Below are 23,841 nucleotides of genomic sequence, written 5' to 3' on the forward strand. Positions count from 1 at the left end.
TCTGTACCAAAATAAATAAACTTAAAAAAAGTCTATTTTGTCTGGAGCGCCTGGCTTAGTCGGTAGAGTGTGCAACTCTTGATCTTGGGGTCATAAGTTTGAGCCCCACATTGGGAATAGAGATTACTTAAAAAAAAAAAGACTAACAAGACACAAAGAAGGACACTACATAATGATAAAGGTAATAATCCAACAAGAGGATATTACAACTGTAAATATTTATGCACTCAACATGGTAGCACCTAATAGTGAATACTATACTACCTGAATTACTATTAACAGACACAAAGGAAGAAATTGACAATAATATAGTAATAGTAGGGGGCGTTAACACCCCACTAACATCAACGGATAGATCATCCAGACAGAAAATCAACAAGGAAAACGGTGGCTTTGACGGACAGATGGATCAGGTGGACCTAACAGATATATTCAGAACATTCCATCCCCAAACAGAATACATATTCTTTTCTTTTAAAATTTTTTAATGTTTTTATTTATTTTTGAGACAGAGAGAGACAGAGCATAAGCATGGGAGGGGCAGAGAGGGGGGCGGGAAACAAGAATCTGAAGCAGGCTCCAGGCTCTGAGCTGTCAGCACAGAGCCCGACACGGGGCTCAAACTCACAGACCGCGAGATCATGACCTGAGCAGAAGTCAGACGCTTCACCAACTGAGCCACCCAGGTGCCCCAGAATACATATTCTTTTCAAGTGTACGCAGAACATTCTTTAGAATAGATCATATGTTAGTCCACAACACAAGTCTCAATAAAGTAAAAAAGACTGAAATCATATCATGCACCTTTTCTAACCACATTATAAAACTAAAGATCAATCACAAGAAAAAATTTGGAAAGAACACAAATACATGGAGACTAAATACCAAGCTACTAAACAATGAATGGGTCAACCAAGAAATCAAAAGGGAAATAAAAAAACATACATGGACACAAATGAAAATGAAAACACAATGAAAATGAAAACACATCTTTGGGATACAGCAAAGGCTGTATCTAAGATTATTTTAGCGATACAGGCCTAGCTTAAGATGCAAGAAAAATCTCAAATAAACAACTGAACTTTACACCTAAGGAGCTAGAAAAAGAACAACAAATCAAGCCTGAAGCCTAAAGCCAGCAGAAGGAAGGATATAATAAATATTATAACAGATTGAAGACGAAACCTTGGGGAGGTCAGGAGCTGTCTCTCCTTCCCTCCCAGCCCAGTGGCTCCTCCACACTTGTGACCTGCAGGGGCCGGGCAAACACCACCCTCTGAAGAAGCCAAGTAGTGGACGGCGGCATATGAGGACGCTGGGCTCACCGCGTCCTGTTGATCACTTAGATTCCACCCACACCTGCCTAAATATCCCAGAAAACCGCCAGAAGACTAGCAGACGGATTCTCCGGAGCCAAGTGTAGACAAGAAGCCCACGGAAGAGGGGCTCCTCCCAAAGCGGATCACCGAAGGAAAAGCGAGCTGAGCCTGCCCCTCCCGCCCCTGTGCACCTTGCCAATCCACCCCAGCTATTACACCAGATCCTCAGCACCACAAGCCTGGCAGTGTGCAAGTAGCCCAGATGGGCCACGCCACCCCACAGTGAATCCCTCCCCTAGGAGAGGGGAAGAGAAGGCACACACCAGTCTGACTGTGGCCCCAGCGGTGGGCTGGGGGCAGACATCAGGTCTGACTGTGGCCCCGCCCACCAACGCAAGTTATTCAAGGTAGCACAGGGGAAGTGCCCTGCAGTTCCGCACCACTCCAGGGACTATCCAAAATGACGAAAGGGAAGAATTCCCCTCAAAAGAAACTCCACGAAGTAGCGACAGCTAACAAACTGATCAAAAACGATTTAAACAATATAACAAAGTGAATTTAAAATAATAGTCATAAAATTAATCGCTGGGCTTGAAAACAGTATAGAGGACAGCAGAGAATCTATTGCTACAGAGATCAAGGGACTAAGAAACAGCCAGGAGGAGCTAAAAATTGCTATAAATGAGCTGTAAAATCAAATGGAGGTGACCACAGCTTGGATTGAAGAGGCAGAGGAGAGAATAGGTGAACTAGAAGATAAAATTATGGAAAAAGAGGAAGCTGAGAAAGAGATAAAAAAATCCAGGAGTATGAGGGGGAGAATTATAGAACTAAGTGACACAATTAAACGTAATAACATACGCATAATTGGGATTCCAGACGAGGAAGAGAGAGGGAAAGGTGCTGAAGGTGTACTTGAAGAAATCATAGCTGAGAACTTCCCTGATCTGGGGAAGGAAAAAGGCATTGAAATCCAAGAGGCACAGAGAACTCCCTTCAGACATAATTTGAATCTATCTTCTGCATGACATATCATAGTGAAACTGGCAAAATATAAGGATAAAGAGAAAATTCTGAAAGCAGTCAGGGATAAACGTGCTCTAACATATAAAGGGAGACCGATAAGACTCGTGACGGATCTCTCTACTGAAACGTGGCAGGCAAGAAAGGAATGGCAGGAAATCTTCAATGTGATGAACAGAAAAATATGCAACTGAGAATCCTTTATCCAGCAAATCTGTCATTTAGAATAGAAGGAGAGATAAAGGTCTTCCCAAACAAACAAAAACTGAAGGAATTCATCACCACTAAACCAGCCCTACAAGACATCCTAAGGGGGATCCTGTGAGACAAGGTACCAGAGACATCACTACAAGCATGAAACCTACGGACATCACAATGACTCTAAACCCGTATCTTTCTATAATAACACTGAATGTAAATGGACTAAATGCGCCAACCAAAAGACATAGGGTATCATAATGGATAAAAAAACAAGACCCATCTATTTGCTGTCTACAAGAGACTCATTTTGGACCTGAGGGCACCTTCAGATTGAAAGTGAGGGGATGGAGAACTATTTATCATGCTACTGGAAGTCAAAAGAAAGCTGGAGGGGCGCCTGGGTGGCGCAGTCGGTTAAGCGTCCGACTTCAGCCAGGTCACGATCTCGCGGTCCGTGAGTTCGAGCCCCGCATCGGGCTCTGTGCTGACTGCTCAGAGCCTGGAGCCTGTTTCCGATTCTGTGTCTCCCTCTCTCTCTGCCCCTCCCCCGTTCATGCTCTGTCTCTCTCTGTCCCAAAAAATAAATAAACGTTGAAAAAAAAAATTAAAAAAAAAAAAAAGCTGGAGTAGCCATACTTATATCAGACAAACTAGACTTTAAATTAAAGGCTGTAACAAGAGATGAAGAAGGGCATTATATAATAATTACAGGGTCTATCTATCAGGAAGAGCTAACAATTATAAATGTCTACGCGCCGAATACGGGAGCTCCCAAATATATAAAACAATTACTCACAAACATAAGCAACCTTATTGATAAGAACGTGGTAATTGCAGGGGACTTTAATACTCCACTCACAACAATGGATAGATCATCTAGACACATGGTCAATAAAGAAACATTCAGCATAAGGGCCCTGAATGATACATTGGATCAGATGGACTTGACAGATACATTTAGACCTCTGCATCCCAAAGCAACAGAATATACTTTCTTCTCGAGTGCACATGGAACATTCTCCAAGATAGATCACATACTGGGTCACAAAACAGCCCTTCCTAAGTATACAAGAATTGAGATCATACCATGCATACTTTCAGACCACAATGCTATGAAGCTTGAAATCAACCACAGGAAAAAGTCTGGAAAACCTCCAAAAGCATGGAGGTTAAAGAACACCCTACTAAAGAATGAATGGGTCAACCAGACAATTAGAGAAGAAATTAAAAAATGTATGGAAACAAATGAAAATGAAAATACAACAATCCAAATGCTTTGGGTTGCAGTGAAGGCAGTCCTGAGAGGAAAATACATTGCAATCCAGGCCTATCTCAAGAAACAAGAAAAATCCCAAATACAAAATCTAACAGCACACCTAAAGGAAATAGAAGCAGAACAGCAAAGACAGCCTAAACCCAGCAGAAGAAAAGAAATAAAGATCAGAGCAGAAATAAACAATATGGAATCTAAAAAAACTGTAGAGCAGGTCAATGAACCAAGAGTTGTTTTTTCAAAAAATAAACAAAATTGACAAACCTCTAGCCAGGCTTCTCAAAAAGAAAAGGGAGATGACCCAAATAGATAAAATCATGAATGAAAATGGAATTATTACAACCAATCCCTCAGAAATAGAAGCAATTATCAGGGAATACTATGAAAAATTATATGCCAACAAACTGGACAACCTGGAAGAAATGGACAAATTCCTAAACACCCACATGCTTCCAAAACTCAATCAGGAGGAAATAGAAAGCTTGAACAGACCTATAACCAGCGAATAAATTGAATCAGTCATCAAAAATCTCCCAACAAATAAGAGACCAGGACCAGATGGCTTCCCAGGGGAGTTCTACCAGACGTTTAAAGCAGAGATAAAACCTATCCTTCTCAAGCTATTCCAAAAAATAGAAAGGGAAGGAAAACTTCCAGACTCATTCTAGACAGCATTACTTTGATTCCTAAACCAGACAGAGAACTAGTAAAAAAAGAGAACTACAGGCCAATATCCCTGATGAATATGGATGCAAAAATTCTCAATAAGATACTAGGCAATCGAATTCAACAGCATATAAAAAGAATTATTCACCATGATCAAGTGGGATTCATTCCTGGGATGCAGGGCTGGTTCAACATTCGCAAATCAATCAACGTGATACATCACATTAATAAAAGAAAAGAGAAGAACCATATGATCCTGTCAATCGATGCAGAAAAGGCATTTGACAAAATTCAGCAACCTTTCTTAATAAAAGCCCTAGAGAAAGTTGGGATACAAGGAACATACTTAAACATCATAAAAGCCATTTATGAAAAGCCCACAGCTAACATCATCCTCAATGGGGAAAAACTGAGAGCTTTTTCCCTGAGATCAGGAACACAACAGGGATGTCCACTCTCACCGCTGTTGTTTAACAGTGTTGGAAGTTCTAGCATCAGCAATCAGACAACAAAAGTAAATCAAAGGCATCAAAATTGGCCAAGATGAAGTTAAGCTTTCACTTTTTGCAGATGACATGGTATTATACATGGAAAATCCGATAGACTCCACCAAAAGTCTGCTAGAACTGATACATGAATTTAGCAAAGTTGCAGGATACAAAATCAATGTACAGAAATCAGTTGCATTCTTATACACTAATAATAAAGCAACAGAAAGACAAATAAAGAAACTGATCCCATTCACAATTGCACCAAGAAGCATAAAATACCTAGGAATAAATCTAACCAAAGATGTAAAAGATCTGTATGCTGAAAACTATAGAAAGCTTATGAAGGAAATTGAAGAAGATATAAAGAAATGGAAAGACATTCCGTGCTCATGGGTTGGAAGAATAAATACTGTTAAAATGTCAATACTACCCAAAGCTATCTACACATTCAATGCAATCCCAATCTAATTGCACCAGCATTCTTCTCGAAGCTAGAACAAGCAATCCTAAAATTCATATGGAACCACAAAAGGCCCCGAATAGCCAAAGTAATTTTGAAGAAGACCAAAGCAGGAGGCATCACAATCCCACACTTTAGCCTCTACTACAGAGCTGTAATCATCAAGACAGCATGGTATTGGAACAAAAACAGACACATACACCAATGGAATAGAATAGAAACCCCAGAACTAGACCCACAAAAGTATGGCCAACTAATCTTTGACAAAGCAGGAAAGAACATCCAATGGAAAAAAAACAGTCTCTTTAACAAATGGTGCTAGGAGAACTGGACAGCAAGATGCAGAAGGTTGAAACTAGACCACATTCTTACACCATTCACAAAAATAAAGTTAAAATGGATAAAGGACCTGAATGTGAGACAGGAAACCATCAAAACCCTAGAGGAGAAAGCAGGAAAAGACCTCTCTGACCTCAGCCGCAGCAATTTCTTACTTGACACATCCCCAAAGGCAAGGGAAGTAAAGCAAAAATGAATTATTGGGACGTCATGAAGATAAAAAGCTTCTGCACAGCAAAGGAAACAATCAACAAAACTAAAAGGCAACCAACGGAATGGGAAAAGATATTTGCAAATGACATATCGGACAAAGGGCTAGTATCCAAAATCTATAAAGAGCTCACCAAACTCCACACCCGAAAAACAAATAATCCAGTGAAGAAATGGGCAGAAAACATGAATAGACACTTCTCTAAAGAAGACATCCAGATGGCCAACAGGCACATGAGAAGATGCTCAACATCGCTCCTCATCAGGGAAATACAAATCAAAACCACACTCAGATATCACCTCACGCCAGTCAGAGTGGCCAAAATGAACAAATCAGGAGACTATAGATGCTGGAGAGGATGTGGAGAAATGGGAACCCTCTTACACTGTTGGTGGGAATGCAAACTGGTGCAGCCTATCTGGAAAACAGTGTGGAGGTTCCTCAAAAATTAAAAATAGACCTTCCCTATGACCCAGCAGTAGCACTGCTAGGAATTTACTCAAGGGATACAGGAGTACCGATGCACAGGGGCACTTGTACCCCAATGTTTACACAGCAGCACTCTCAACAATAGCCAAATTATGGAAAGAGCCTAAATGTCCATCAACTGATGAATGGATAAAGAAATTGTGGTTTATATACACAATGGAGTACTACGTGGCAATGAGAAAGAATGAAATATGGCCCTTTGTAGCAATGTGGATGGAACTGGAGAGTGTTATGCTAAGTGAAATAAGCCATACAGAGAAAGACAGATACCATACGTTTTCACCCTTATGTGGATCCTGAGAAACTTAACAGAAACCCATGGGGGAGGGGAAGGGAAAAAAAAAAAAGAGGTTAGAGTGGGAGAGAACCAAAGCATAAGAGACTCTTAAAAACTGAGAACAAACTGAGCGTTGATGGGGGGTGGGAGGGAGGGGAGGGTGGGTGATGGGTATTGAAGAGGGCATCTTTTGGGATGAGCACTGGGTGTTGTATGGAAACCAATTTGACAATAAATTTCATATATTAAAAAAAACAAGAAAAAACAAAAAAAGATGATAGCAGAAATAAATCTTATAGAAACTAAAAAAAAAAAAAACAAAAAAACAAAAACACACAATAGAACAGATCAATGAAACCAGGAGCTAGTTCTTTGGAAAAATCAACAGAATTTATAAACCTTTAGCCAGGCTCATTAAAAGAGGGGGGAGGGGAACTCAAATTCAGAAATGAAGGAGAAATAACCAGTATCACAGAAATACAAAGGATTATAAGAATATTATGAAAAATTTTATGCCAACAAATTGAACATCCTAGAAGAAACGGATAAATTCTTAGAAACATAACCTTCCAAAACTGAATCAGGAGTAGAAAATCTGAACAGATTGGGGCGCCTGAGTGGTGCAGTCAGTTAAGCGTCCAACTCTTGATTTCAGTTCAGGTCATGATCTCATGGTTTGTGGGATTGAGCCCCCTGTTGGGCTCCACACTAGCCTGCTTGGGATTTTCTGTCTCCCTCCCTCTGCCCCTCCCCTGCTCGCACGCACGCTCTCTCTCTCTCTCTCTCAAATAAACATTAAAAAAAGAAAATCTGAAGACACTGATCACTAGTAATGAAACTGAATCAATACTCAAAAACTCCCAGTAAACAAACAAACAAACAAATCTCCCAATAAAGTCCAGGACCTGATGGCTTCAGACGTGAATTCTACCAAACATTTAAAGAAGAGTTAACCCCTCTTCTTCTCAAACTATTCCAAAAAACAGAAAAGGAAGGAAAGCTTCCAAACTCATTCTGAGGCCAGCATTACTCTGATACCAAAATCGGATAAAGACACTACAAAAAAAGAAAACTACAGAGGCTCCTGGGTGGCTCAGTTGGTTGTGCATCTGACTCCTGACTTCAGCTCAAGTCATGATCCCAGGGTCCTGGGATCAAGCCTTGTATCAGGCTCCACACTCAGCATGGAACCTCCTCGAGATTCTCTTTCTCCCTCTGTCCCTCTCCCTCTTCACGTGCTCTCGCTCTCTTAAAAAAAAAAAAGAAAGAAAAGAAAAAAGAAAAAAAATGACAGGCCAATATCTCTCATGAACACAGATGCAAAAATCCTCAACAAAATACTAGCAAACTAAATCCAACAATACATTAAAAAAAAGTCATTCACCATGATCAAGTGGGATTTATTTCAGGGATGCAAAAGTGTTTCAAAATTTGCAAACCAATGAACATGATGCATTAACAAGAGAAAGGAATAAAACAATATGATCATTTTAATAGATTCAGAAAAAGCATTGGACAAAGTACAGCATGATAAAAATCCTCAACAAAATAGGTTTAGAGGGAACATACCCCAACATAATAACAGCCTTATATGAAAAACCCACAGCTAACATAGTACTCAATGGTGGAAAACTGAGAGCTTTTACCCTGAGGTCAGGAATGAGACAAGGATGTCCACTCTCATCACTTTATTCAACATAGTACTGGAAGTCCTAGCCTCAGCAGACAACAAAAAGAAATAAAGGCATCCAAACTGGTAAGGAAGAAGTAAAATTTTCACTATTTGCAGATGACAAGATAGTATATATAGAAAACCCTAAAGACTCTACCAAAAAACTACTAGAACTGACACATGAACTCAGTAATGCTGCCGGATGCAAAATTAATTTACAGGGGCACCTGGGTGGCTCAGTCAGTTAAGTGTCTGACTCTTGGTTTCAGCTCAGGTCATGAGCTCACAGTTTGTGAGTCTGAGCCCCGCCATCAGGCTCTGCATAGAGCCTACTTGGGATTCTCTCTCCCTCTCTCTCTGCCTCTCCCTGGCTGGGGTGCACACACACACTCTCTCTCTCTCCCTCAAAATAAATATACTTAAAAAATTAATATACAGAAATGTGTTACATGCCTATACACTAACAATGAAGCAGTAGAAAGAGAAATTAAGAAAATAAGAATAAAATACCTAATAACAAACTTTACCAAGGAGGTGAAAGACCTATCCTCTGAAAACTATAAAACACTGATAAAAGAAATTAAAGAAGACACAAATAAATGGAAAGATATTCCATGCTCATGGACTGGAAGAAGAAACAGTGTTAAAATGTCCATAGTACCCAAAGCAATCTACAGATTTAATACCATCCCAATCAAAATATCAACAGCATTTTTCACAAAACTAGAACAAGTAATCCTAAAATTTGTAGGGAACCACAAAAAAATCCCAAACAGGCAAAGCAACCTTGAAAAAGAACAAAGCCAGAGGTATCACAATCCCATATTTCAAAATATACTACAGGGATATAGTAATCAAAATAGTATGGTACTGACACAAAAACAGACACACGGATCAATAGAAGAGGATAGAGAGTCCAGAAATAAACCTACATACACTTCGATGGTCAATTAGTCTATGACAAAGTGGGCAAAAATATACAATGGGGAATGACAGTCTCTTCAAGAAATGGTCTTGGGAAAACTGGTTAGCTACATGCAAAACAACAAAACTGGACCACTTTCTTACACCATACACAAAAGTAAACTCAAAATGGATTAAGGACCTAAATGGGAGACCTTTCTGAAACCATAAAAATCCTAGCAGAGAACACAGGTAGGAACCTCTTTGACATCAGCAAATGATATATAAGAGGTTAATATCCAAAATTTATACAGGTGCCTGTGTGGTTCAGTCAGTTATGTGTCTAACTCTTGATTTTGGCTCAGGACATGATCTCCCAATTCATGGGATTGGGCCCCACCTCGGGCTCTGTGCTGACAGTGTGGAGCCTGCTTGGGATTCTCTCTCCTTCTCTCTGCCCCTCCCTAACTCACGCATGCGCACTCTCTCTCAAAATAAATAAATAAACTTGAAAAAGTACCCAAAATAGGGGCACTTGGGTGGCTCAGTCGGTTAAGTGTCCTACTCTTGGTTTTGGCTCAGATCATGATCTCACGGTCCATGGGGTCAGGCCCTGCATCCGGCTCTGTGCTAACAGTACAGAGCCTGCTTCAGATTCATATTCTCTCTCTCTCTCTCTGCCCCTACCCTGCTCATGCTCTCTCTCAAAATAAATAAATAAACTTAAAAATTATCCAAAATATATAAAGAACTCACACAACTCGGGGCACCTGGTTGGCTCAGTCAGTACAGCATGTGACTCTTCATCTCAGGGGTTGTAAGTCTGAACTCCAAACTGGGTGTAGAGGTTACTTAAAAATAAAATCTTGGAGCAGGGGGCGCCTGGGTGGCTCAGTGGGTTAAGTGTCTGACTTGATTTTGGCTCAGGTCATGCTCTCACAGTTTCGTGGGTTCTAGCCCTACACCAGGTTCTGTGCTGATGGGGTGAAGCCTGCTTGGGATTCTGTCTCTCCCTCTCTTGCTGCCCCTTCCCTGCTCATGCTCTGTCTCTCTCAAAAATAAATAAATAAAACTTTAAAAAAGTTTTTTAAAATAAAATAAAATCTTGGGACACCTGGGTGGCTCTGTCAGTTAAGTGTCCAACTCTTCATTTCGGCTCAGGTCATGATCTCATGGTTCGGTAGTTGGAGCCACGTGTCAAGCTCCACACTGTCAGTGCAGAGCCTGCGTGGGATTCTCTCTCTCTATCCCTCCCTCTCTGTCTGCCCCTCCCCTGCTTATGTGCTCTCTCTCTCAAAATGAATAAACTTAAAATAATAAAAGTAAAAAAATTAAATCTTTAAAAACAAAAGAACTCATACAACTCAACACCAAAAAAATCAAATAATCCAATTAAAAAATGGGCAAAGCGGAGCGCCTGGGTGACTCAGTCAGTTAAGTGTCCGACTTCAGCTCAGGTCATGATCTCGCAGTTTGTGAGTTCAAGCCCCGCATCAGGCTGTGCTGACAGCTCGGAGCCTGGAGACTGCTTCAGAGTCTGTGTCTCGTCTCCTCTCTTTCTCTCTCTCTGTCCCTCCCCTGCTCGTCGTGCTCTGTCACTCTCAAAAATAAATAAACATTTTAAAAATGGGCAAAGGACCCAAATAGAAATTTTTGAGCCAAAATCAAGAGTCAGACACTCAACCAACTGAGCCACCCAGGCACCCCAAGAGAGAATGAAATCTTGCCATTTGCAACATGGACTGACCTAGAGTATATGATGCTAAGTGAAATTAAGTCAGAGAAAGACAAATACCATATGATTTCACTCATATGTGGAATTTAAGAAATAAAGTGAACAAAGGAAAAAAGAGACCAAAAAACTAGACTCTTAAATACAGAGAACAAGGGTGCCTGGCTGGCCCAGTCAGTAGAGCATCCGACTCTGGATCTCAGGGTTGTAAGTCCGAGATGCACACTGGATGTAGAAATTACTTAAAAATAAAATCTTTGGGGCGCCTGGGTGGCTCAGTCGGTTGAGCGTCCGACTTCGGCTCAGGTCACGATCTCACGGTTCGTGAGTTCGAGCCCCGCGTCGGGCTCTGGGCTGACGGCTCAGAGCCTGGAGCCTGCTTCCGATCCTGTGTCTCCCTCTCTCTCTGCCCCTCCCCCATTCATGCTCTGTCTCTCTCTGTCTCAAAAATAAATAAACATTAAAAAAATTAAAAAAAAATTACACAGAACTGGTAGTTGCCAGAGGGGAGGTAGGGGAGGAAATGGATGAAATAGATAAAGAGGATTAGGAGTACATTCATTGACATGAGCACTGAATAATGTATAGAATTGTTGAATCATTATAGTGCACATAATACCATATGAAACTAACATAATACCATGTTAATTACACTTGAGTTAAAAAACACACGGAAGAATCTTGTTTAGCAAAATACATATTGCTAAGTAAAAGAAGCCAATCTGAAAAGGCTACATACCTACTATATGGCATCCTACTAAAGGCAAAACTATGAAGACAGTGAAAAGATCAGTGGTTGGAGGGGAGGGAGAGATGAACAGTCAGAGCACGGAACATTTTTTAGGGCAATGAAACTCCTGCGTATGACAGTATAATTGTGAGTACACGTCATGATATGTCTGTTCCAACCCCACAGAATGTGCAACACCAAGAGCGAATCCTAATGTAAACTATGGACTGTGGGTGATTATGATGTATTGGTGTAGGCTCACTGATGTGATTTATATTTTCAGAAGAAACCACAGGGCAAATGTAGGGAACTATAAGAAGAAAAAACTAGAGACAAGAAGGCTGAGGAAAGACCTCACGATTTGATTCTATGTATATAAAGGACATACGGCAGAGCAGCAACTACTCTCTGTCCCCAAAGCAAGAAGAACCTAACACACTACAATATAAAGAGATTTCATTCTGTGGTAGAGAATTCTGAAACTGAATATTGTTAAAATCCTACACTAGGTTAAAAGGGGAATTTCCATATCATATAATTTTTTCCTCTGGAGATGATGTCTGGAATAATTTAAGGTATTGCCTAGAATATTATTTTTAGGGTTCCTTCCAACCCTAATTCTATGATTTCCAATTCTTGTAAGCATTTCTATTAAGAACGAGTATCTGTTTTGTTTGTTTTTAAAGATTTTATTTTTAAGTTATTTCTATGCCCAGTATGGGGCTTGAACTCACGACCCAGAGATCAAGAGTCGCAAGCTCCACTGACTGAGGCGTCCCTTAAGAACAAGTTTCTGATAACGCTTTATCACCCTGTCACAATTACAAAGTTTACCCACCAAAGCACATTGTCTGAACTCAACCTAAAGTAAACATGGAAGCAGATGAGAGGTGGGGTGCCTGGCTGGGTCAATTGGTACAGCACATGTCTCTTGATCTCAGGGTTGTGAGTTTGAGCCCCATGGTGGGTGTAGAGATCACTGGGGGAAAAAAAAAGAAAGAGATGAGAGGGAAGAAGCTGCTTATGAATAGCACCAAAGAGGAAAGAAATAAGGAAAAAGAAGCATTAAGCCTTCAGAGAGTACTGACTTTAGGAAATTGAACTAGACCAAACCATGCTAGTATATTCATTTTTAAATCCCTTTGTAATGCTAAAATCTGGCAAGCAATCTGCTACTGGGTTAGCTGAGAACAGAAATTCAAAATAATATAAACGTATCATTACACTGAACCCTTCTATGAATAAGAGATTAGCATTATAAATTATAATTATAATGAATTATAATTTTAAGTTTATTATTTTGAGAGAGAGCATGTGAGCACACGCATGAGTTGGGGAGGGGCAGAGAGGGAAAGGGAGAGAGAGAATCCCAAGCAACGATGGGCTTGATCTCACAAACTGAGATCGTGACCTGAGCCAAAATCAAGAGTCAGATACTCCACCGACTGAGCCACCCAGGTGCCCCCCCCGAATTATAATTTAAAGAGAACATTTAGCATCCTAAAATATACTGGCAACATGTTTCAATTCTTACATATGTTCCATGTTTTTATTTTTAAAACTATTTTTTCTATTTTTTATAAAGTAATCTCTATGCCCAACATGGGACTTGAACTCATGACCCCAAGATTAAGAGTCACACACTTCACCAACTGAGCCAGCCAGGCGTTTTTAAAACATAAAGGATATAAGAGGATAAATCACAAGAAAGAAGAAAAATTTAAAACGTATTTAAAGTTCTTTACTTAATAAAAAACTTGACAACAGGGGTGCCTGGCTGGCTCAGTGAGGACAGCATGCAAATCTTGATCTTAGGACTGTGAGCTCAAGCCCCACTTTGGGTATGGAGCCTACTAAATAAATGAATAAATAAATAATAAGATATTAAAATAAAAATGGGTGAATACTATCTTCAAAAAAAATTTGACGGGGTGCCTGGGTGGCTCCGTCGGTTAAGCATCTGACTTCAGCTCAGGTCATGATCCTGTGGTTCGTGGGTTCGAGACCCATGTCGGGCTCTGTGATGACAGCTCAGAGCCTGGAGCCTGCTTCAGATTTTGTATCTCCCTCTTTCTCTGCCCCTCCCCTGCTCATGCTCTCTCTCTCTTTCAAAAATAAATAAAACATTAAGAAATTTTTTTAAAAAATTGACAACAGACTCCAGATTTAACAAATGTTATACTTATTTTAAAATTATATTTTTAAACAACCTGCTTCAGGATTGTATTAGTCAGCTGTGGCTACCATGATAAAATATCACATAGTGGGTGGATTAAACAACAGAAATTTATTTTCTCACCATACTGGAGGTTAGTAGTCCAAGATCAGGACTGATTTCTGGTAGAAATTTCCTGGCTTGCAGACTGGTGCCTTCTCCCTGTGTCCTTACATGGCCTTTCCTCTGTGCACACAAGAGAAGGGGGGTGGAGATATCTGGTGTCACTTCCTCTTCTAAGGATACCAGTCCTACTGAATCAGGGCTCCATCCTGATGACCTCATTTAACCTTTAATTACCCTCTTAAAGGCTTTACTGCTAAATATAGTCACTTTGAGAATTAGGGCTTCAACATTTGAATTGGGGGTAGGGCGGGACACAATTCAGTCTATAACAAGGATTCTCTGGAGAAAGTCTTCATACTTAGCTCCCAAATCTGCAATCCTCTCTCACTTTAATCTCCCAGAAGATATAGGCATGCAAATTACAACTCAATGACTAAATTGTGTTATATGTATGTATGTATATGTATGTGTATGTGTATGTGTGTGTGTGTGTGTGTGTGTGTGTGTGTGTATCTCAAATTCGAGAGGTCCAGTTAAGTCCTATTTTCCCTTTACATTTTAAACTTTAAATTGACAAAAACTCGGCATAAATGTAAACTCAACACTTAGGAGCTGATGTTCTGAAAGTTCAAATGGTACAGACAACAGCCAGCCTGAGCAGCCGGGCTAGAAATGCAGCCTGGGAGGCTGTCAAGTGCATCCCTTCTGCCTCATGCATGACATAGCTCCTCACTGCTCATTTGATCTTCTGCAATATGTGACACAAACAGTTTTACATTCAGAAATAGCTTCATTTGTTTATACATATTTATGAAAAGAAAAAGAAGTCTGTTTCAACTTGGTTAAAACTTTAGTTTGCAGAAACCTGAGAATCAGTGAAGACAATTTAAAAAAAGGAAGCATTATGGGGCGCCTGGGTGGCTCAGTCGGTTGGGCGTCCGACTTCGGTTCAGGTCACGATCTCACGGTCCGTGAGTTCGAGCCCCGAGTCGGGCTCTGGGCTGATGGCTCGGAGCCTGGAGCCTGCTTCCGATTCTGTGTTTCCCTCTCTCTCTGCCCCTCCCCCGTTCATGCTCTGTCTCTCTCTCTCAAAAATAAATAAAACGTTAAAAAAATTTTTTTAAATAAAAAAATAAAAAAAGGAAGCATTAGAAATAGATGACACTAAAGGGAGCCCTGAAAAGTTCCATGTCACAAACATTGTACTCAAGGAGATTCAGAGTTTCTTCCAACTCTATGTTTTCCCTTTAGTTCCTTTTTGGAAAAGGAGTACATTGTCTGTCTGCTCTTTGGAGGACAGTAAAAACACTTTTAATTTTATTATAATGTTTGTCATTTCTTCGGTTTTGATTTTTGCTGTTTTGCATAAACTGAAAAGAATAACAGGGGTGCAATTCCCTAAAATTTAGCGTTTATGTCTCTATTTGATTTTTCAAAAAAAATCCTTACAAAATTAATATATTTGGTTTCATTGTTTGAATAAATTTTTATTTCTTTATTCAGTGGAAAAGGTATTGTTACTACGCAGAGTTGGACTCAGACGTTCTCCCACTTCAAGAAGCAGACAATCTAAAAATAAACATACAAATAACAGCTCTTGGAATATATGAGGATAGGGGCCAATGCAAAGACACACAGTTCTTGTGCTATAAAGCCTAAAATTAAGGCTCATTATTAGGTACTGCCTTGACATCTGGGAAAACCAGTAGGGCCTCCAATGTCCTAACTGCAAATTCCCCTCCCCACTCTGCTTCTGCAGGTAAGGTCCCCTAGCCAAACAACCGTCTCTAGGACAAGGGAACAGGCCCAGTTCCAGATTATCCCTGAGTATCCCTGAGTGGGTCTCAGTACTCTGCCAGCCGATGGAGTTCATCTGTCCAATATCAGGTATTCTGTGTTCCACCTCCCCATAATCCTGGGAAGGAAATCCCTCCTTCACCAACACGGTGAATAGGCCACCATCAAAACAGTCCATAACTGCTGCCTGGTTGCATCTGTACTAGTAAGATAAATTATTTATCTTCCACACGCACAAATGCAAATTTCATCCAAGCTGTTCTTTTTTTTAAAAAAAAAATTTTTTTTAACATTTATTTATTTTTGAGACAGAGAGAGACAGAGCATGAACGGGGGAGGGGCAGAGAGAGAGGGAGACACAGAATCGGAAGCAGGCTCCAGGCTCTGAGCCATCAGCCCAGAGCCCGACGCGGGGCTCGAACTCACGGACTGCGAGATCGTGACCTGAGCTGAAGTCGGACGCTCAACCGACTGAGCCACCCAGGCGCCCCATCATCCAAGCTGTTCTTATATCTCTTACTTAGAATTCTAAAATAAGAAGCTGGTTTGGGGTGCCTGGGTGGCTCAGTCGGTTGGGCATCCGACTTCAGCTCAGGTCATGATCTCACAGCCCGTGAGTTCAAGCCCCGCGTCAGGCTCTGTGCTGACAGCTCAGAGCCTGGAGCCTGCTTTGGATTCTGTGTCTCCCCTCTCTGCCCCTCCCCTGCTCATGCTCTCTCTCTGTCTCAAAAATAAGATAAAAACATTAAAAAAATTAAAAAAAAAAAAGAAGCTGGTTTGACTGGCACAGACCGGCGGCACCTTTCTGAAACATTTAACCCCTAGAGGCAGGTCTCTAGTGTACTCAGGACTGTTTTTACTCTTTCTGCTCCCAGGCATGAAACCCTAATAGCTAACAGGAACGTACATTATGTTCCAGGCACTCAGTCATTACAACAGCCCTAAAAATATCAGCACTATTTTTATCCCCTTTCTACAGGTGAATAAATGAAGGTAGAGAGGTTAAGTAACTTGCCTGATGTTTTGACATTGTTAAATTAACATTTGTTAAGTGGAGCATAGGACTCCCCTGGATGGTGAGTCAAAGTTCAACAACAGACCACAAGAGAAATTCAAATAGAACAGTTGATTACTCATAAGGCCTGGAGGAAGTACACACAGCATGACTCCAGAGGCCACACAAGGCAGTCAAGGCAGAGTACAGATGGAGAGACAGGACCTGGGGCGTGTGCTTTTATTAGGGTCTGTATTGTTTTGGAGTTCCCAGGTTAGGACCAGATCGGTCATTTAAACTAGAAGAGTGGGGTTTGGGTAAGCCCCACAGGGATCTTATCTAAAGGACCTGTAGGGCCTACAGGCACCGGGAGGCAGAGATAGTTGATCACAAGGGCTACTGGGGAAGTCCTATCAGGAACTTACTTTCTTGTGACTCTCTGTGGGCTACCCAGGGCATGTGCTTGCAAGAGGGGGCTGGTGTAAGTTTAAAGTGCCTAGAGGCCACCTGGCCAAACCAAACGGATGCCCAGGCAGCAGTACCATGGAGTAGCTTAGCTAAACTCTAGACACTCAAGGCCACACAGGTATTAAGTGGCAAAGCAGGGCTTCAAACCCAGGCAGTCTGAATCCAGGGACTATCCTCACTCACCTCCCACTGCTGGAAGAAAAAGAATCATCAAGACATTGCCCAACTGTTGTAATGTCAACCTAGCTCTCAATGTCTGTAATGTTTTTTAATTTTTTAATTCAATTAAAACATTTTTAAGTTGGGGCGCCTGGGTGGCGCAGTCGGTTGGGCGTCCGACTTCAGCCAGGTCACGATCTCGCGGTCCGTGAGTTCGAGCCCCGCGTCAGGCTCTGGGCTGATGGCTCAGAGCCTGGAGCCTGTTTCCGATTCTGTGTCTCCCTCTCTCTCTGCCCCTCCCCCGTTCATGCTCTGTCTCTCTCTGTCCCAAAAATAAATAAACGTTGAAAAAAAAATTTAAAAAAAAAACATTTTTAAGTTTATTTATTTTTGAGAGAGACAGAGCACGAGTGGGGGAGGGGCAGAGAGCGACAGTGACACAGAATCCGAAGCAGGCTCCAGGCTGTCAGCACAGAGTTCAAACCCAAGGACCGTGAGATCATGACCTGAGCAGAAGTTGGAGGCTTAACCCACTGAGCCACCCAGGTACCCCAAATTTTTAATTTTTTTAACACATTCAAAGCCCTTAGTATGGTACCTGACACATTCCATAAACATTAGATATGAATATTTACACGGCAATAATGAAAACTCTTTTCCTTCTCCTTCTTAAACTACTTTTCCATTCACTTTCATTAAAGGAAAACTCATCTCACCCTCCCATCATTTCTCAAGGTCAAGACCAAGACCACTTTTATTACTTTTTAATTTTTTTTTAATGTTTATTTATTTTTGAGAGAGTGAGAAAGCACGAGCAGGGGAGGGGCAGAGAGAGAGGGAGACACAGAATCGGAAGCGGGCTCCAGGCTCCAGCTGTCAGCACAGAGCCCGAGGCGGGGCTCAAACCCACAAACAGCGAGATCATGACCTAAGCCAAAGTCCTACGCTTAAGTGCCTGAGCCACCCAGGCGCCCCCAAGACCACTTTTAACAAGGCCTTTTAGGTAGCCTCATCTCAGGTTAGCACACTACTTTTTCTACATTCATCCAATCATGTCTTGGGAGGAAGGTTTTTCTACTTTCCAATTTAAACCTGTAATCTCCAGGCGCCTGGCTGGCTCAGTCGGTAGAGCATGCAACTCTTGATCTTGGGGTTGTGAGTTGGAGCCCTACATTGGGCATAGTGATTACTTAAAAAAAAAAAAAAAAAAAGCGCAACCCTTCCCAAGTCCCTACAAAGAATTTCTATTTACATACCCTGTTATCATGTCAAACCGATCTGCTCATTCAACACACAATGGCTGTGCTCTTACTAAGTGCTAAACACTGAATTCTGTAATGAATAAAATCCTCCTTTCCACGAACTCAGTCTAGTGTAGAATAAAAACATGCACATGAATGATAACACAACACAAATCAATGCTGAGCACAGAAATCTGCGACCTTTGGCCATGTCCGCTACCAGACCAGAGGTGGAAGGAGGTGGTGGGAGACCAGGGCACTGCAGGAGGGGGCCCAAGGATGAGTGAGAATTAAGGGAGGAAAGGGGCGAATAAGGGGCGGCCGTGGACAGACTGAAGAAGAAAACGGGCACAAGGATGGGAGAAGGGAGAAAAGCGCAAACGCTAAGAAGCGAGATGAACGATGAAGGGACTCTCAACACAGGTGGCTCCTCACCGCGAAGGTGGGTCCGTCTCACTCACCTCCCTCTCCTTGTCCCAGAGACCCGTGGCTTATCGGTCCCGGAGGGGCGCGGGGAGCGGCCGCGACGGGCGGACGAGGAGGCAGAGGCGAAGGGGGTGCCCCGCGGCGCAGGGGGCCGCTCCGGAGAACGTGACCGCGAACGGGTCGGCAGGGCTGGTTCCGGGAGGCCAGGCTGAGGCCACTCCGCTGGGGGCCCAGGCCATTCCGGTTCCCGGACCGAGAGCAAGAGTGCGAGCGAGAGTGGCGGCCCCGCGGGGAGCGAGCGGATTTGCTGCTGCTCGGGACTCTTCCACCAACTGCGACGCTTCCCCGCGGAGCCCGAGGCCTCTCATTACGGACTGCAGAGCGGGACCCTGGAGCTACTGCTGCCGGGGAAATAGGGCACTCTCTCAAGGAGCCTGGGAAAACGTCAGTTGCCTTGGCTCCCAGAAGCCACCTGCGCAACCTCCCAAAGCTGAGAAAAACTTAGAATTCGTTCCGGGTACGTCGGCAAAACCCTTCCCCAGGGCTACGTGGCGTCCAGCCTAAGTGAAAGGGGTGGTGTATCCGTGTAAATAAGCCGCCGCTGCCACCGGCTCCGAGCGCCCATCTTTCCAGTTCCGCAGCAGTCTCTCTTCCCCGACCCCGAACCCCCTCCCCCGCACCCCGTCTCATTTGGTTAGGAGACCAAGTCTTCCTCAGCCTTATACTTGAAATAACCGAAGGGGAGGATGACGGACCACAGGATACATTTCACAGAATGGCCATATCAACAACACAGTCGATTCTGCTTGTTTCAGATGCTTTCTGTGCATACGTGTATGTAACATTTTATAATACTGGGCGCTTAGTGTGTCTCATATGTGCAAGTGTATATATGGATGTATACATAATATATGCATAGATATGTGTGTATACATATGCATGTATAATATTTCGGAATGGCTCAAATGGAATTACATATTTTTTCCCTGAGGATATCCTGAATTAAAAACAAAACAAAACAAAACTAAATGGGGAATGGGAAGAAAAAGCACAAAGTATTCAAAGTATTTCTACGCAGCTGACAGTGTGTTTATCTTAGTCTTGTCATATTTAGCAAAGAGAAAAAATACAGTAGGCCCACTTACATTTGAATTTCAGATAAACAACGAACAATGTTTTAGTTTAAGTATGTCCCATACAATAATAATACAGTATTAAATGGCTAATTTTTGTTGCAGAGAAGGTCACTATTGTACCTCCACCACCACCTCTTAATTTTATTCCTTATAAGTTTTTCATTTTCTGTTTCAGAAGGGGAAGGGGGAGGCCGCCCCTGGTATCTGCAAGGTAGCAGAACGCTCAGGCCATGATCTTCTGTTGGACATAAACTCACACAACATTAACTTAAGAAGAAGTCACTAGGAGATTGATGAAGTGAGACAAAACAAAGCAATTGATAATTTTGTCTAATCATAGCTAGAAAAGGTCACTGTGCCACTCAGAAAACACCAAACACCCCCCTCTCTTAGCCAAAATGGGTGACTGCTACTTTATCAATTACAGCTTTATTCCTGTTCTCTTCTGCCCTCCCTAGAGTTAAGATGTACTGAAGTGCCCAATGGTACAATTGCCCCTGCATCCTGACAGCAACTGATCTAGAGTGAACTCCCTCTTCCTTAGATCATCCCCCTAAGTCGCCCAAATAATACAATGGGTTCTTTCTAATGTCCTTTTACTGAAACACCCCACACTTGCCTATGGTGTGCCTTCTCCCTCCCTGCAAAGAATAATGAACTCAACTTGTCAACTATGGGCATGTGCCCAGTGATCTTTGATTGAAGGGCATTGACGCGTTCCACTGCCTAGAATGTTCTTCCTCGGATATTTTCATAGCTCTTTCCCCTTAGTTCATTCTGTTGTTTGCTCATACATCATCTTTTCAGAGAAGTCTTCCCCGACCACACTATTTACAATAGCGCCCTCAAAGTTCTCCATCCCTTTATGCTGTTTATTTTTCCTCACATGTCACATTGCTATCTGATATTATACATTTAGATGATACAGACACAAACATCTATGGTATGTCTTTCCCATTAGAATCTAAGTTTCATGAAGACTGGGACTTCGTCTTGAAGACTATATCCACACTGCCTACCACATTGCCTGGCACAGAGTGGGTATTAAATGATATGTATTGAACGAACATATGAACGAATGGATTTTTATTGTGTCAGGGTTTAGAACGGTTTCATTTTGTCACATATTCATCATCAACCTTGTCGTTTGGTCTTAGTCCTCTGTTTAGATTGGCTTGCTGCAAAATGTCTGTTCTTAATTTTTTTATTTTGACACATGTCTTACTTGATTTGATTTCACGTTGCTGAGTAATTTTTCACAAAGAACTCATGGGGAGTATATTCCCTCAATTTTTTTTTTTTCGTATTTGAAATATGCTACCTGGTGGTGGTGATGGTTGTTTTGTTTTGGTAGGTTGTATTATTGTCAGCAATTGTCCACTTCCTCTTTCTGAGTAGGAGGGTTATCTATCCCTATCCAATTGACTTCAACAGGTTTTAAGAAGAATGAGAGAACCAGCAATATCAAACATGTCACTTAAAGAGAAAATTGTTAGGATTAAGCAGAAAAGGGGATACAGATGAACAAGCAAATGTATATTTAGCACTTACTGGGTACCTGACACTCCTTCATTCAACATTAAGTAGCCATATCTATCTACCATTTATTAGATCCAGGGCGGCTCCACAAGAAAGTTACTGCTTGAGTTGCATCTTTCTGGAAGACCAGGCACTTGCCAAATAACAGGAGGGGCAAAGTGTGTGGCTATGAAAGGGATGGTTACTCCAAGTGCAGGGTTCTAGGCACAGACATGGAAGCGGTAAACAGCATGTCATATTTTGGAAACTGAAACTCAAAACAATTCTGTGGGAAGGTATTATTATCTCTGTTTTACAGATGAATAATCAGGCTCAAGGTCACACAGCTATTGAGTGGCCGTATCAGAATCCTAACCCATTCACATCTGCTCCTCTAGTCTTCGTTTTCCTGCTCTACCTTACTGTGGTTTCTTCTACTTGTGCAGTGAGCTTTCTAACTCTGTGAAGCTAAGCAAACTCCGAGGAAAGGCTCTAGGACTTGATGAATGCCATTTTAAAAATCTTTTAGCATCATCAACAGAATATATATTAAGCACCCACAAGATTCTCAGCATTTTGACACAGGAGAGGACAGTTGCTGTCCTCCTGGAATTCCTAATCAAGTTCAAACAAGGCAAACACTGACAATGTGGGTATACGCCCTAACTGAGTCCATAATCAGCCAACCAAAAACCTTTCTGGAATGTGAAGCAGTTGATAACCTCCAAATCTGTTCTTTAAAATCTCCTGGGTCATCTCAAGCAGGATTAAGCCTGTAGATATAAAGGAAGTGAAAGGTGAAATAACTTGTCAAGAAACAGAAAATTAACTAAACTTTCCAATTACCTTGTCTGAAACGCAATTATTAAGGGCACTCAAATTTCTTGGTCTGCTCTGCTTTCCTACAAGGAACTTCCTTTCCTGATCATTGAAACCCCTTTAGTTATAGGTAGATTTTGTTTTGCTTTATTTTATTTTATTTTATTTTATTTTATTTTATTTTAAGAGAGAGTGCAGGAGGGGCAGAGAGAGAAGGAGAGAGACAGAATCCCAAGCAGGCTCTGCACTGTCAGCATAGAGCCCAATAAGGGGCTTGGGCTCACAAACCATGAGATCATGACCTGAGCTAACATCGGACACCTAGCCGAGGTAGCCACCAAGTCACCCCAGTAGCTTTTAAATTTTAGTTTAGCTTTTTTTTCTGGGCTGGTGAGGGGTGTGTGGTGAGGGACACGGCCAGAAGAGAAGAGGTTTCCTATGTGGGCTCCACATTTTTAAAGCCCTTTCAGGAAAGGGGGAAAGGCAAGGCAGTTCTTCTGGTGGCCTTGGTGCTATTAATGCTGTTGCAAAAGAAACTATGTTGCATCTTCCAGTTTACTGAGAGGTAACCAACCGACACTTGGTATGAAGACCGCACCTACTGCCACTGTGATCCGTATTTCAAATATATGTCTCATTTTAGTTTTTTGTCAACTAAGCTACTGAAAGGTAAATAGGTCCTAAATTTTCAAGAAGTACTTTGTCCTAGTTCCTAAAAACATTTTTTTTTTTGCTACTGAATTTTGGGAGAGGATGACTCAGGAAAATGGTCATTAATCTGCTAACTAGTTTGTTAAATCTGCTAACTCATTTTGTTAAGTACTCAATTCCAGGAAAATACTACCTTCTGCTTTAGTTTCCTTTATAACAGTGGACTCCTATTTCCTGTGAAATGTCTTTATATTAAACAATGGAACTCATAATTTTAAGTCCTAATTAAAATAAAAAACCAATAATGCAGTAATTCTCACATTAGTTTCTCACATTTCAAAATCTGGAAGAGCGTAAGGAATTTCATGTGAATTTCTTGTTTCCATGCGAAAATACAACTCTAATACACCACTTAGGGTTTTTTTTTTATTTTTATTTTTAACGTTTATTTATTTTTGAGACAGAGAGAGACAGAGCATGAACAGGGGAGGGGCAGAGAGAGAGGGAGACACAGAATCAGAAGCAGGCTCCAGGCTCTGAGCCATCAGCCCAGAGCCCGACGCGG

At 41.7% G+C, this 23,841-nt stretch overlaps 1 long non-coding RNA gene across 3 annotated transcripts in view; it reads right to left on the reverse strand.

Moving 5' to 3' along the window:
* Positions 1-19,638, reverse strand: part of LOC115507377 — a 32,032-nt gene extending 12,394 nt beyond the window's left edge. Inside the window, exons 1-2 of one of the 3 annotated variants that reach the window (XR_003966625.1) lie at positions 19,188-19,624; positions 14,086-14,187 (exon numbers count right to left, since the gene is read on the reverse strand). This is a non-coding gene — a long non-coding RNA (uncharacterized LOC115507377). Of the gene's footprint in view, positions 1-14,085; positions 14,188-19,187 lie in introns of all 3 variants that reach the window. The other 2 variants (XR_003966627.1, XR_003966626.1) reach the window with 2 other exon arrangements.
* Positions 19,639-23,841: the final 4,203 nt, after the last annotated feature.

The sequence above is a fragment of the Lynx canadensis genome, chromosome X (genome assembly GCF_007474595.2).
Source record: "Lynx canadensis isolate LIC74 chromosome X, mLynCan4.pri.v2, whole genome shotgun sequence".
Classification (NCBI taxonomy): Eukaryota; Metazoa; Chordata; class Mammalia; order Carnivora; family Felidae; genus Lynx; species Lynx canadensis.